This window comes from Morone saxatilis, unplaced genomic scaffold (genome assembly GCF_004916995.1).
Source record: "Morone saxatilis isolate NCDOM2014 unplaced genomic scaffold, NCSU_SB_2.0 Contig17, whole genome shotgun sequence".
Taxonomy (NCBI): domain Eukaryota; kingdom Metazoa; phylum Chordata; class Actinopteri; family Moronidae; genus Morone; species Morone saxatilis.
Window position 1 is genome coordinate 4695548 of NW_023339729.1, and position 15900 is coordinate 4711447.

Genomic DNA, 15900 nt, shown 5'->3' on the forward strand with positions numbered 1-15900 from the left:
GTCAAAATGACAAATCTCCCAATCCTGTACTATGGGGAACAAATATACGGGTTTGCCACCAAATAAACTGGAATAAACTGGACGTAATTTACCATACCGCCATCCACTCTGCAGGTGCCCTTTCAATAATCATCACTGTAACTTGTACTCCACACCAGTGTGTGGTTATGGATCCTGAGGATTTAATTTCATTGCAAATTGTGTTTATAGAATTCTGTTGAGTAACCATCAGAGCCAGGTGACTTATTGTTGGGCATGGAAAAATGGCTTTTCTAAGTTTATCTGAGTTTATGGGTTGGTCTAATATGGTGGCTTGTTCATTGGATAATTTTGGGAGGTCAATGCTATCAAGGAAGAAGTGGCTGTTAGAGGTAGTTGTTACATTGTCTGAACTAATGTCTCTGATAGTATTCATAAAATACTGTGTTTATGTATTTAGAGCTGTATATTAAATTGCCCTGTGTGTCTTGAATTGTTTATTTCTTTTGAGTTGATTAGCAAGGTTTTTTTTTCATTGTGTTCATAATAATTCAACCTCATTCTTTGCATAAGGAATTGGGTTTGATATTATTGAAGGATATTTTCAAGCTGTGTTTTGACTTTCAATATTTCAGTTTGGGTTTGCTCATTGGGGGAGTGGAAATGTTGCATGTGCAGATTTTTCAGTTTGTGTTCCAGTTCTTGCCGTTTTTCTTGTTTCTTTTCTTCTTGTGTGTGGAGTGAGATGATATCTCGCCTAATAACTGCTTTTGCTGTTTCCCTGATGTACTGATGGTGAGAGTTCTGGGGAGTCGTTCACCTCCATAAAGGATGTCCACTCTCTGGAGGAGAGATTGTTGAAAGGTTTGTCTGCTAGAGGTGAGGTGTAAAGTAAAAGTGGACTGTCATTTTCAGAAAAAATACTCAAATTATCCTTAGTGAAGCAATACAGTTCTTAGTAGCTCCCAGACATTATTTGTAATGCAGTTTAGTTACTAGCCACTATTCAAGCAATGCAATTTAGCTCCCAGGCATTATTCAAGCAATGCAGTTTAGCTCCCAGTCAATAAAAAGTAGAGCAACTGGGATGATCTGGTAAAAGAAACAAATACTGTGCTTTATGGGGCTGTGGATCACAACTCAAACATCCCTATGCTATATAAACTCAGAGAGGCAGCTTCTACAAAAGGCCCACTCAGAATGCTACCCTGAGGAATTTAATGCCCGCAAAACTGATATAGCCATACCTAAAAGAAGAAAACTACTCCTCGTTTCCAGAATATCTCTGGTCCCTGATCTTGGTATCATCAGAATGGGAGGTCAACTTTGAAGAGCAGCGGCCCTTTACCATGACAATATCCATTCAATTACATTGGATCTAAAACATCCCATAACAACTCATTATCAAGCATTATGATGAGAAACTGATCCGCTCAGGCCTGGGGTATCCACTGCATCCTCTGTGGTAACCAAGCCATTTGCCAGCATCAACACCAGTTTTAAGACTGTCAGAGACGGAGAGCAAATCCGGTCATTGCCAAAATGGCAGACCTTCCTCCAGCGCGCCCCCCTTCTGGTCCAAAAGATTAGACTGTTTTGGGCCTTTCACAGTGAAAGTCACCTTAAATCAATGGCCCTCCATGTTGTAATAAAAAAACAACCAACAACACAAACAGCCCTGCCCAGTGTCCTGATTGAAGTTTAAAGCATTTTGAATTCAAAACCTCTTGGATATATTGCAGATTTTAGATCCAGTCACACCAAACATGTTGCTGATGAAATCACTGATGAAGAAATTGAAATGTATTTGCTGCACAAGTTCTGGGGGAGCTGTTAGAAACTGCAAGTTTGTTTCCTTTCATCACCACAAGGAGAACCCTAAGTGGTGGTTCAGGATTGTGGTAGTACCTCCCACTTTATAAATAGAGGCACAGATAAGGCATTCTCCTCGTTGTCTCCAAACACATTAACCTTGTTTATAGGTGGTGTGCATGTGCGTGTCTCTTTTGAATAACCTTCAATCCAATTCAAGTAGTAGTTTCTTTAGCACTATTGGTGTTCTGGATAATTAATATGAAGGTTAATGGATAATCTTTGATCTAATTTGGTAAATAATATTATGATGAAGTATGTATTTTGTATTTAGGGTATTTTAATGTTCAAATATTTAACATGTTTTTTTTCCTCTGGATAAATAGACTGGACAGTTGTGTGTCTGTGGGTACAGTTAGAACCTTAAATCCATAAGACATACATTCTAATGTGTATGTGTTGTAAAATTACAATAAATGAACCTTGATACCTATATGCGGTGTAATAGAAATAGCAAATATCTCTGTTAGGTTGTCAGAATAGCATCCCAAGGGCACTTATTATGTTTTTGTTGTGGTTTCAAGTTCTGATACCATGGAGATGAAATGCTGAATTACTTAATTACTTAACTGCAGAGTATGAGATGACCATGAGGTGCCATGATATTAAGGAGAAAACACAGATGGCTGTTATGATGATGATACAGTATACCTGCAGATTACTTATCATTGTTACTGTGATGGCTAACACCAATCGTACATTTGTCTACAGGCAAATTTGTTTACCAATTTATACAGGAATCTACAGGAACTCAAACTCCATTTAACAGTTAATTCAGTGTTAAGGAAATTTCATTGTCATCTCCAAGCTGAATCAGATTGCATCAGGGGCTGTGCTTACAAACTACAACAATGACCATATTGCCAGAAATCTCTATTACCAAAAGTTGGAACATAGTTATATTTACACTACATTTGACCCATCGTAAGTTCTGCCCCTTTTTTGTTCTGTGCACCAATAACAGTTGAGTAAGCTTTGGTGAAACCCTTTCTCCTTTCCTGTATTTAGAAATGCTATGTGCTCAGCTCGTCTACTGTATGTTGAAGAATACAATCACATGTTAAAGATAGTTCAAAGATAAAATCAACATATATAGCCACATCTTAAGATAGCTAACTAATGTTAGTAAAATGCTAGCTAACTAGCTACCTTATCTGCATCAGTTGTTAGCTAGCTAATAACTAGCCAGCTAACTAGAAAGCTAATGATCAGCTTGCAAGCTAGTTAGCTTCAAGAGATGAAGTATAGGCATTCCCCATTAAGTTATCACATGAAGTAATAAAGTAAACATCACACCATGTAATATATTTATTTATATTGTGTCCACGTTCATATCTGCATTAGACAATGGCCTTTTATCATCATCTATGTTAACTAATAATGCATTTATTTATAGAGTGCTTTTTAGCTCAAATACACTTTAGGCTACATAAGTTAAAATGATCATAGAAAACATTACACTAAAATATAACACACAACTTTGTTCACACTTTAAAAGCAGTTCTGAAAAGGTGCATTTGGATAAGCTATTACACTGTTCAGTGCAGTCTCAGATTTGTTTGGGGAGAGAGTTCCAGAGGGAGGGAGAAGCTATGGAGAAGGCTCTGTCCCCTCAGACAAACTGGTTGTTGGCTGCTGGCCAAAAGTTGGTAAGGCCGGTTTTGGTTATGTAATACACTGATCAGTAGCACAGAAAGGGAAACCAGTTTCTGTTTCATATGGACTCGTGAACGCGAAGAATTTGTTAGTTTTTTTTTTATTTATTATTGCGTTTAAAATTTTATAATCCTTCTGCTATTGTAAAATTAAATCTTAGTAAAACTCTACAAGGCTCTCTAAGGGTCTAGCTGATGCCAGCTTTTTAATGGTCCGGTTAGTAAAAGAGTGGTCTGTTTTTTGTTGCAGTAGTCCTCACCAAAGTAAAACCTCTCAGGATGCAGCACCATCTCGAATCATAGGTCCTATGGAGCAAGAAACCAGAAGTCAGACATTCATCCAGGTTTTAACAAGCCAACAGTTTTGCCATACTAGAACAGAGTATCTTCATTGTCATAGCACACAAGTACACCAAAATTCAATTTGCAGCTTCTGTACAATACTATAAAACAGAAAAAAATTGTTAAAAACAAAATAAACCAATAAATTAGATAAACAAGCAGTAAAGTAGCAATAAAGTGACAGTATAAACAGTGCAAACAGTATCTGGCAGTAATGGTGCCATTGTCTGTGAATGTCTTAAGATTTGACCTGGCACCACTATATACTGTAGTGTCCCCAGATTTAAAAGCCTTAGTGTGTGCTTTTCAGAGATTGATTATTCATCAATGGCCATTCTGGTCAGGAAACATCTTTTGTCTACTGTGACATTATCCACACAGCTGTTGAAGAACAACTCCCAGTGGGTGTGATCAAAACAGTCCTGTTGTAAGGTTGCATCCTCAGGCCAATTCTTGACTTTGTTTCCTTTGCAGGTTTGGTCTTGTGGATAAGAGATATGCTGGTGACAGAAGGAGTAAAATATTATCAGATTGCCCCAGGGGTGGGCTCTCGAAAACTCTGTATGTGCCTTTAACATGTGTACACTTGGTCCTCTGGTAGGGAACTGCACAATCTGATGGAATTTAGGGAGTGCTGATTGCAAGTTGACCTGGTTAAAAATCCCCTGCAACAATGAAGGAACTGTCAAGGTGAGCATCTTGCTGTTTGCTGATGGCCGAGTGTAGCTGTGTTAGCACCAGCTTAGAAATAGCTTGCAGGAGATGTAAAGCCATGAAACAACAACAACAGAGAACTCTGGGCAGATAAAATGGCCTACATTTAAGCTGTAGATATTCCAGATCTAGATAACAAAGGCTCTTTATTGCGGTGTGGGTTGGGCATCAGTCATTACTGATGTAGATACAGAGCCCACCATCCTTGCTTTTAACAGAGTCCTTTGTCCAATCTGGACATTGTAGCATCTGGCTCGCTAGTTCCACTAAACTGAACATTAGTATAATACAGCTAGCTACCACCACAGTAAAGCGAGCACACCCGGAATGTAACTGTGTACAACTACCGAAAGTATAGTAGGTCAAATTTAAAACAGAAAGCTGGCCTCATTTCTCTCTTTTGTGCCACCTTGTCTCCTCTCTCCTTCATCTTTATGCCTGTGACCTGGAAATCGATCACAGCGCACCATCTTGAAGGATGTCTCAATTCCTAAAGTGGACCTTGAGGAAAGAGAGGGGGGACTTGCCAGAAGAGCTTTGTGTGACGATGGACTCTTTTCGGCACCCTTGACTTATAAAAGAGGCATGACAATGGACAGATGATGCAGTTGTACCACACATCATATTTAGTTAAATTCCACTTGCATCTCAGGTGGGAGGAGCTAAGACGCGAGGAGAGGAGTTGAGAAAAGGAATCGAGGATGCACACTCTGAAAAATGATAAGAGGGGTGGGTAGTGATTTTATATAATATATATATATATACAATAGTCTTTATATATAAAGACTCCTACAGGAACGTACTGTCAAAAACACAGAGCAACATAAAAGAATCTTTGTTAAAAAAATACTGTTAAATGCAAATGAAACTTCTCAGATGCAATGATGTTTGTTTTTCCTGATGAGTGGATAAAACGATCTAAAACATCCTCTGTGGCCTGGTGCAGCTTGTACATCATACATGTCAACAAAACATTGGCTGATAATGATCAGCCTATGCCTCTCTCTTAGTTTCAGCTGTAATCACTCTTCTACTACACCGTTGCATAACCACACACAGGCTGTCTCTCTGCCTTCCCATCATGCTCTGAGGCCTGACATAAACACAGATAATCATATATACTGTATTTATATAGCAAATGCAATGTATTGGTTACTGAGATTAGCATGTGTTTGTTAGCTGTGCTATTCATATAAAATAGTGTCTACACAACATATTTAATGCTATTTTGTAAGGAAGTCAGTTTCAAATGTTCAAAATGTTCTAATTCGCTTGATGTAAATATGCAAAGTTACAGCCAACATTAATTTAATGTAATGACTATAGAAGAGCTACAGTGATGTAGTCAGGCTTGTCACAAAATAAATGACTTGAAAAGCACCAAGAGAGCACAGATGTAACTACGGCATGCTAGCAACACTGTATTGTGAGGCACAGTGGTGCTTCAGGCTAACGGCATACTAAAAATTACATAATTACAATGCTGGTGTTTAGGAGGTAATCTTCGACATCTTAATTTAGCATGCTAACATTAGTACGAAACACAAAGTACAGCTGAGGTTGATGGGAATGTCATTAATTTTCCGGTCTAAGGTAGTGGAGAAATTGAACATGAATGTGTTGTACTCACATGCAGACAGGATTGGCATGGACCTTCCTCCAAAAAAAACTAAATTCCAACTGCATGATATCACCATAGGAAATGCCAGGAGATCACAGAGCAGTAATTAGTAGGAGAAAACCTTTGCAAGGAGAGGTTATCAACAAAAAACGTACTCAAGCTTGGTGGACCTAACTGATTTCTCTAATGTTAACATACATTTGGCTGGGTTCCCTGGTAGCTCATCTGATAGAGCTAGCGCCCCCCATACCGAGGTCTTCCTGCATGGGTTTGACTCATGGGTCATCCATACTTTTTTTCCCCCTCTTCCCTGTCATTTTACAGCTGTCACTATCAATTAAAGGAAATAACCCCACAAAAAATCCCACAAATAGGTATCCATTATCCATTGTGGTGTGCTATGTAAGGACATACAGTACCAATGAGTCAGTATGCACAACAGCAGGGGCCTGGCACTACTACACCTACAAGAATGCAGCAATGATTGAAGTTACATTTCAAAAATCCCTTACATAGCTCGACACTGTCTTTTATAGTTGCTATAGGAGGTACTACGGTATATCACTAACTTGATCACTCTGACATTTCTCTACAAATCCCACAAATGAAGTGGAACCCATCTGGAACTTAATGGGATGCAGTCCTGTCTGAATGTGAGTACAAGGGGGAGAGGGGAAGAATGAGAGGAGGCAAAAGAGATAGGTGTGAAGAAAGAAATGCAAACTAATCAACAGGAAGTGAGACATGCAGAGAGCAAGCAAATAATATTTGAGTTTGAGAGATTACGAGGCAGTGTAGAAGAGACCAACTGAGACATATACATATAGCATGTGCATTTTCATGGACACACACACAAACACACACACTCTAAAAGCAGAGTTCCTGAGCTTTTCTTGGTACAGGAAGAGAACTCTTAAAGGAACAGCGTCAAAAATAAGTGGCATGAACCTCAAACAGTGATTTGTATTATTTAAATATCTGTCATAACATTTGCTTGCTATAATCTGTTTATTAATAGCATAAATGGGGAGTGATTCCGGGACTTGTGGATGCCCAAACCAGTACTTCAATGAGTGGAGTTAGGTATGCAAAGTTGGTGTAAAGAGTCGCACTACACAACACTGTCTAAAAAGGGTTGTTGATTCCCTGATAATGTTATTCCTGATCTGCACTATGAACTTCCAGACCCATAATCCCTTGACACTAAATCTGCCTACGCTGGCTTCAAACCTGACTAGGTAAACAAATTGGTGATGATAATATAATTTCATCTTCAAATTAAAAGAAACTGTGTCCATTCAGTTTGACTGTGTTTGAGCACCAAGCATCATCGAAGTAAACACAGTCAGAAGTCAACTTTCTCTTGTCCTGCAAACACGGTCTGCCTGTCGAGTGCTGGATCCGGGATGTGGGCACAACAGTCTCTGATTTGTCGAGTCCCATTGAGTCCAAACTGTACATTAGCCAGGAACAGCCTGAAGTCCAAGATGGGCCAGAAATATACCGTTGCGATGGTGATATCTGCCAAAATAACTCTATGCAACAGTGAAAAGTCCTATGCTGAGGAAATTGATGCATCACTGTAAAATTATTTATTTTATTTGTCTATACATTTATATATTTATTTATTGATATTTTAGTCATGTTTCGTTTTCCATATATGACATGATAATGTCATTTTAAGTAGCTTTAATGTCTATATAATGTCTGTTTATCATAGCATTTGAAATAGTTACTGAAAACAATACATTCTAGTTCATGAAGTGAGTCACAACAATAAATATCAAACCTACTCACAACTGGGTAATATACCAATATAATGTTGATGGAGATATGTAACAAGCTTTAAAACACCAATAACTGAATGTGTTTGGCCATTTGGGGGCAGCACAGAAACATAGTAAAGACAACAAGTTGACTGGTGATGTTGAAATTCCTTGTGGTATTTAATTATGAGAAGTTTTTTTCTTCAGTGAGGAAGAAATGGTCAGGATTCTTTTTCTTTCTCTTTTCATTGTCTGTAAAAAAAACAGGATGCAGGTTTTCGGTCTTATGATCTTTAATTCTATATGGATATATAAATAGACGTTCTATACAGAAGTTTCTGTTAGTTTTGTTCTTCTTCTTAGTTTTTCTTGTTTTGTTACCAGTCAACTATGTGTGTTATGTTGGTTTTTGCATTTGAATATTTGTTTATTATGAAGGCTGGCAGCTGACTGATGATTTACCCTGAGGGTGTTGCTCACTTATTGCTCTGTTACTATAGACGCTGGCAAGCATTCACACACACGTCTATGTCAGGTTTGCTGAATGCGAAATGGTTTCATCTTTCCCCACGAGTGTGAGAATATGTGAAAACTGACTGAAAATATTTGGTCTTTGAGGCCTTGTGAGACAAATAGCTGACATTTGGCTTCACCTGGACCACACAAAGACACCTTTATAGCAGTCTGTGGATCACGGCAGACTTTGATATCCTCATGTTCAAAATTAAATCATTTCATTCTGAGAAGGTAGCTCCTCTGCAAACATGAGCATGAGCAAACTCATGTTAGTAACTAAATGCTGGACACACTGAACCATATGGTCAGAACAAGGAAAGCTTTGTGAAAATCCTGGGCAAGGAGGCAGATGCGCGCCCACACTCACACATGAGCACACACTAAAACTGAAGAAAAGAACAGGGGCAGCCTGGAGAGGGAGGTATTTTTCTCCATGTATTGCGGTCATGTGAGGAACCTGGTGGCATCTGTCACACTGGCTGTACGGTCGCTGTGAAACACAGCAGGTAGGTGAGAGATAGAGAGGTACAGTGAGTCATTTCTGATAGAATAGGTGGGAATAGAGACAGAGAGAGTTTGGATGAAAGGGGCTGCAAAACACAACACAGTTTGACAGTGGTTATGACAAAGGAGGGAGACCACACAGAGAATTTAAATGTTTTAAACAAAAAGGAAGTTTAATTAAACAATATTCATGGTCACAAATCATAATATATATATGTACGTCAGTGAGCTCAGTAGTGTAGTGAGTGTGTGTGTGTAAAAAGGTAATGCATATCTCCAAATACCAAAAGACTATCAGAAAACCAAAGACAGCAACAAACCAGGAACCTGCTGACTGGAAGGAGAGAGAGAGAGAATGATTACAAATCAGTCATTTACAAAGACCAGCAATCGGGACACACCAGGTATAGCCCATCTAATGGCCACACCCTCTGCCACTCACAGTAGGAAGGTTGAGAAGAGGAAAAGGGAAAAGAATAAGAGGTGCTTGAGTTAGAGAGAGGCAGAGTTGGACAGAGACAGGGGGAGTTGTTAATGAACTGATCACGAGCAGTGCCGGGCCACTGGCACAGACTCACTGAGAGTGACTCGTCGATCACAAGGTAGCCACACCCTAATGCATATGCTGCTTGTATCATCTATATTACTATGAATGGGGCCATCATTTACATAATGAACATCATGCTGTATGGAAGAAGACTGGAAACAAGAGACTGGGACTATAAACTCATTAGGAATCTGTTTCCTGAGCTAATAAATCAAGTAAGAAATTGTGTCATTTCTCCAAAAGACTGCATGGTATTGGTGTGTTATTGCTGCCAATGGAGTTGCCCCCTGCTGGTTCATTACATGGATTGCAGGTTTAAGACACTTGTTGGCTTCACTTCACAGACCCAGAAGCTCTGTCCATTATTTTTACTGTCAGTTCCCGGTAATGAATTCTTCTTCAGCCGTCCCTGTCAAAACAAACAGACAAACAAACAAAAAAACAACTGGCCTCCATTGGTGTAGGAGGCTGTATTCACTCTTGCTGCTCTGAGATAACCACGCCCCCTTCGTATGAACAGAACATGGAAATAAACAGAGCTGCAAAATAAATGCGCCAATAGGAAATAGAAGTCCCCTGAAATAAATAAATGCGGTAAATATTTAGGATATTTGTGTATTGAATATGACTCGTGTATAAATGTATTGCCTCACTTATTTCACAGCCATATTCACTTATTTATTTCAATACATTGAATAAATATAGTATATATTTTATTTCAATGGCACTCTGGAGATATACATTTTGCAGAACAAAAAGTTTGTTGTGGACAGAATTGTTTTTAAACGAGGGGGGGAATATCCGTATACGTGTAGACAAGATCGAAATCATGTGGACCAAAGCTAAACTGGGACTGGGTCTGCCCCTCATTCTGAACACAGCTAATTGGCTGCAGACGGGACCACACCGACAGTCACCAAGCATCCTGGCCGCCCCTCCCACCCTGTGAGGTTGCCCTTCCACCCTGTCAGGTTGCCCCTCCTACCCCGTGAGACATAAAAAGCCAGGGGACGGCTGCGTGTTCATTCTAGAAAGTTCCTTCCTTCCTCATTGAATCAACTTCACGAGCTTCAACTGTGACTCCTCTCCTCTTCGCTGCAGAGCACTTTGTTAAAAGAAGAAGAAGACGCACATAGACTTTTTGGCCCCTTTGGCCTTCAGTGTAAGAGACTGAAGATCAACCGTGTTGCCCTCCATCTCTTGGCAGTCTCTCTCACACCCCCCCCTACCCCCACCCCACTCCAACACTGTGGATGAGTGTCGCTTGAATCTTTCTCCTCCTGGACTCAGTTTATCACCTGGCTTGTTCCCTGACCTGTGAGAATAGACTCTGTTCCCTCTTCACTTCATCACTAAGAACTGACTCGTACTGTTAACCCTAGGTATGTATTCAACCATTGAATGTGCTCACTTGCTTCTCATGTGCTCAGTGTTGTTCCTATTCCTATGTCTTTTACTTCTGTGTACATCTTTTACACATATTAGTCCATATAGTCCAAAAGGGTCTGTGCGTTTTTCTTTGACAAAGCTATTTACGTTTGGTAACGTTAGTGCCTGTACTAGAAATAGCGCTGAGGGGCTCTTCTGGTTTATCTGTGCCTGACAGCTGTCCAATCTTTGTTTCTGTGTTCTCTCTATCAGTGGTTGATATGTTGAACTGTAATTTTCCAATTCACTTGGTCTGAGATTAGAGAAGTGTCAGAGACACACACATATATATGTACACACACACAGACACACACACACACACACACACACACACACACACACTTTTTTGGAATTAATAATGTGTTAAAAAACTGTAATGAAAAATTGTTTTTATTCAGACTTGTGGTAAACACTAACCCTTGTATGACTAAATGATATTACAGAGTGACTAACTTCATAGGATACAGCGAGGGATTGTTGTCATTTATTTAGAATATGAAGAAGAAGAAGGGTTTTATATGTACGCCACTGCAGATGCATCATTTTTGTAATTCGCCCATCCCCAGCGACAACAGTGTTTTAGAATCTGTTGTGGTCTGACTTTATTTTCAGCCCTTTATCATTCCTATCATTCCTATTACTCTTACATAAGTCATCATCCCTGTGGCGATGGAGGGTTGACCCAATCAGCCTCATCATCACAGCACCTTAAAGTGAAGAGATTAGCTAGACTTTGTCCTCAAGGTGATTTGCCTTTGGTGTCCTTTGACCGTATCGTTGACACGTCCTTTTGTTTCCTCTGTGAGTTAATTAGAGATAGTGAAAGTGCATCATTTTTTCAGGGTGGTCTTCTGTGTCTCTGATTCACCACATGTGACCTCTAAAGCAGAAATCAGGATATAATCATCTCTACTGAACCTGTCCATCAACATGTAACAGTTTGGCAAAATTTTAATAACTTTTTAAAGAGAGAGACTTTTCCCCAGAGTTAACTTTTACAGCCAATATGCTAGAAAACTACTTAATGTGCTTATTAGTTAAGTGCCTTTCAAAACCCACAGAGCAGCTGTAATTGACAAAATTGTAGTGGGTGGAGATGGAGAAGAGGCAGGCAGGCAGACGGTAAACACACGGTTGTCAGAAGAGTCGGTCTGAATGGAAAAGTACTGAGAGGCAGGGAGATGAGGGGGGTGGCAGTATTCGTAGCAAGAGTGTTGTAGCTAAGCTCGAGCCAAGACTCACTTCTGCACCTGTATGAAAGAGAATACCACAGGGAATATTTATACAGAGAGAGCGCTCATGTCCAGAGATACACAACACACTAACACAATCAGAGGTTACAAGAAGACCCCTGCAAAAAGCCTGTTGCTGCTGTCAGCATTAGATGTATTCAAGCGTTATTTTGTTGGAGAACTCCTTGAACAGAGTAGGCCGCTTCTTTAGACTCAGGTGACTTCAGACATTTGACAGTCAAATAACTTGCTTGAGACTGCTTAAGTTTAACTTAAAGTATTAATGTTTTTACCAAGTCACGTCAAGTCCAAAACTGTCGTCCCCAGCATGATCGAATCCGACTGTGGCCCTTTGCTGCGTGTCATCCCCTCTCTCTCTCTGCCCCCCTTTCCTGTCTGCCTCCAGCTGTCCTATCAAATAAAGGCATAAAAAGCCAAAAAAATATATATATAAAAAAAGAAATTGAACCGACTGTAGACTGCACAGCTAACATATATCAAATATATTGGTTGAATATGAATCAATAAGCACAATCAGTAAAATCTAAACGATAGTAGACACACTTGTTTGAATGACTGACTGTCTGAGGAGAGCCTCACCCCTTCTTTTACTAACTCCACCTGTTTGTTTCAGTATAATACATTTTCTTATTAGTTTAATCACTAGTCAGATATGTCTATGGCATTCTGCTGCCTGATAGCACCCAATCCACTAGAATAAAAAGTATAGTGTAGTAGTAACAGTTCTTATTGAGTTCCTTCGTTTTACTCGCATGCTGTTAATTTTTGTAGGCTTTTACTGTATTTCTATCCTGTATATATGTAATCTCGCATGAATGAAAATGTATAACTTTGTGTGACTCATGAATGGGATTTTTTTTTTTTCTTGTGGTGTGCGTGTTGAATGCGTGTTTAATGGGTTTTTTTGGTGGGGGCTTTTTTTTTTTTTTTTTCTCCGTTTAAGTATTCCATTTAAGGAACTTTGGTTGTGTTCACACTTGCATTTTAATTTTCCTGCTTCAGACCAATTAAAACATGCACACAATGTACAAAAGGAATAAAAACACATGAGCGAAGTCTCATTGGCCTTGTGGATTGTAACCAAAGTTACTAAGCCAAGTGGGGTAACTGGAGGGCACTGTGCCATGTCACACATGGGTAAAAGGAAACACACTCGTAAGAAAAGACAAAGAACCACACAAAGACTCACAGGCACAGTCGAGGTCATGCTGTTTGGTTAAGTGTGCGTATCAGCCCTCTGAAGCATGCTCTCATATGTCTTAATTATTTGTCCTCCAGGCATTGACATCCAAGCTCAGGCACAGGGCGGCCACATCAGCACACACTTCCTGAACACACACATATACACTTACACACACCTACAGTGCAAGTTAACAATAGCCATCTTCTTAAGCCCTGATGAAAACCACTGTCTCAACTGTCTCATAAAACACACATTAAGTGTGTGTCATACGGGTGTGACAGTATATTATGGTGCAATATTTTGTGAAACAAATATGTGATGATGTGCATCATGGAACTGAAAATGGATGAATTATAATGGATGAGCTAATTCTTATCAGTGCATTAAAGGGGATTTTACACATTAAGTCCTTTTACAGGTCTTAATGAGGTACTACTGCATATGTGAAGTTGAATAGAGTCTAAGACTGAGGTTGAGGCTGAAGACTACAAGTTTGAAAAAAATAATCTGCGGGTGTGGAGTTAGAAAGAAGTGAGCCTAAAACACCTGTGAAGCCCACTCCTTATCTCTGTTGCAGACTAGAGGCTCAAGGCTACAGTAGCCGCTACTAAGGTTAAGTACTGAAACACAGTGCCAATATAACACTGGTTCCGACAGAACCGGTAACTACCAGACCGGATCATAACGTAGATGCTGGTGCCTCCTTTAGTACCAGAGTTGTCTACTGGAGTAGTTTTCCTCTGGTGCTGACATTCCAGGCAACAGAGGCATCACACATGTTCCATCACTTGTTAACGTTACAGCAACTCTTTCTCTACATGTCTCTGGCAACAGGTAGCCTACTGTTGGCTAGTAGCTACCTTAAAGATGGTTAAAATGCCGAGCTAAATGGTAAAAAAAAAAGCAGGTGTATTTCATTCGAAAGGATTTCAACAAATGTTTTAAGCCTCTACCTCATCATGCAAGTCAGGAAGGGGGCTAAATAAAGCTCCACACTTTCCCCCTTGCAGACATGCCCACTTTATGCTAATTCCACGCAGTTCTTTGCTTGTGGTATAAATGTGTTATTTTTGCCTAGTGTATTTGAATATTTCTGCAGACTGCGGACCATAAACAGTATTGGAAATGCAGAAATTATGAATGACTGGAAAGCTGAGACACATTTGTCTGGCCACTCCTGAATAAGTCAAAAAAGTCTGGACACACAGAAATAGATAATAGTACATACGACATAATGGCTTGCCATTTAGAGACCATTGATGAGCTCAAAGTTTGTAGAATAGCAAGAATACCAACTCAAAATGTATTTTGCTGTTATTAGTACTGTAGCTGTTATTTAGAGTTGAATTACTGTAGCTGGGTTTTATTTATTATGTGAATTTGTTGTGTAAATGTGTTTATTTATATGAATATAGTTAAATATACTTTTGACTGTTAACAGCGATAAATTGTTCAATTTCAAGTTCAAATTTGCCCTAGCAATAAAAAAAGTCTATTTTTTAATGTCATCAACCATCATTTTGTGCTTCTTATTTTTCTAAGTATAGGTTCAGGCACCATTCAGGCACCAGTACCGTTTTATAAACATAATTTTAGCACCGGTATCAGAACAAGCTAAGCGATACCCAACCCTAGCCGCTACTAACATAGCACACCCATCTCTGACTGAACTGTCGACAGTCAAATTGCATTGTGGGAAACGTTAGAGGCAAGATTTTGACAAGGAACAATACTTTTTGTGGAATAAATAAGACTGGTTCTGCTGCATTGATTTTGTTGTTTGATTTAGTTTTTTAAGCTGTCCTTCATGAATCCAATGAAGGACAGTGAAGGACGATGTGATTGGAGCATAATGTTCAATAGGTGGAGTGTACTCTTCTAAAACCCAGACAGTGCACTTAAATTACAATACATTAACATTTTAAATTGCCACTGGTCTCAACCTGCCTGTTGACAAGCTCTCTTTTTTAAGGAGCATGTTTTTTGTCCAGAAATACTGGATGAAATCAATTGTTTGAAGATGTTTAAATCGTTTTTGCAAGGCCAATTCAGACATTCACTCTCTATCTTCATAGGCGCAGTCTCATCTAGATGTTTTTTCCTTCAAACTTGCATAATGTAAATAAGGATCCACTTGCAAAAGAGCAGATATTGTGGCATTTTGGATTAGATTAGAAAACATACGCTTATGCTTTTTTTCCCCCAATTGAATGCATTTGAAGAATTAAATAAAAAAATTATATACAGCCATCATTCATTTTTGTGAGTGCACTGAACTAAGTATCATCTATCATACTGAACTGTGACCTGCTGGAACTAGATGTAAGGATAATGTAAGAGCAGAGAATCATTCTATGGAACAGTAGTGTCCTGTGCCTCATTTTCTGCTTTTTCAGAAGAGCATTTGGTTTGAAACTGATTGAATTAACTGTCACAGAGCTTTTCTGCTCAGCCACAGGCTTGTTGCTGAAAAATTGAGAATTGGATTGGAGTCATCGTTCGGTACACACACACACACAC

At 39.3% G+C, this 15900-nt stretch overlaps 1 protein-coding gene across 1 annotated transcript in view; it reads left to right on the forward strand.

Moving 5' to 3' along the window:
- Positions 1–10536: 10536 nt before the first annotated feature.
- LOC118326817 (high affinity choline transporter 1-like) overlaps positions 10537–15900 on the forward strand; it is a 21204-nt gene continuing 15840 nt past the window's right edge. The window contains exon 1 of the mRNA XM_035659920.1: positions 10537–10898. The gene's annotated coding sequence lies outside the window, so the exon portion shown is untranslated. The remainder of the gene's footprint in view (positions 10899–15900) is intronic.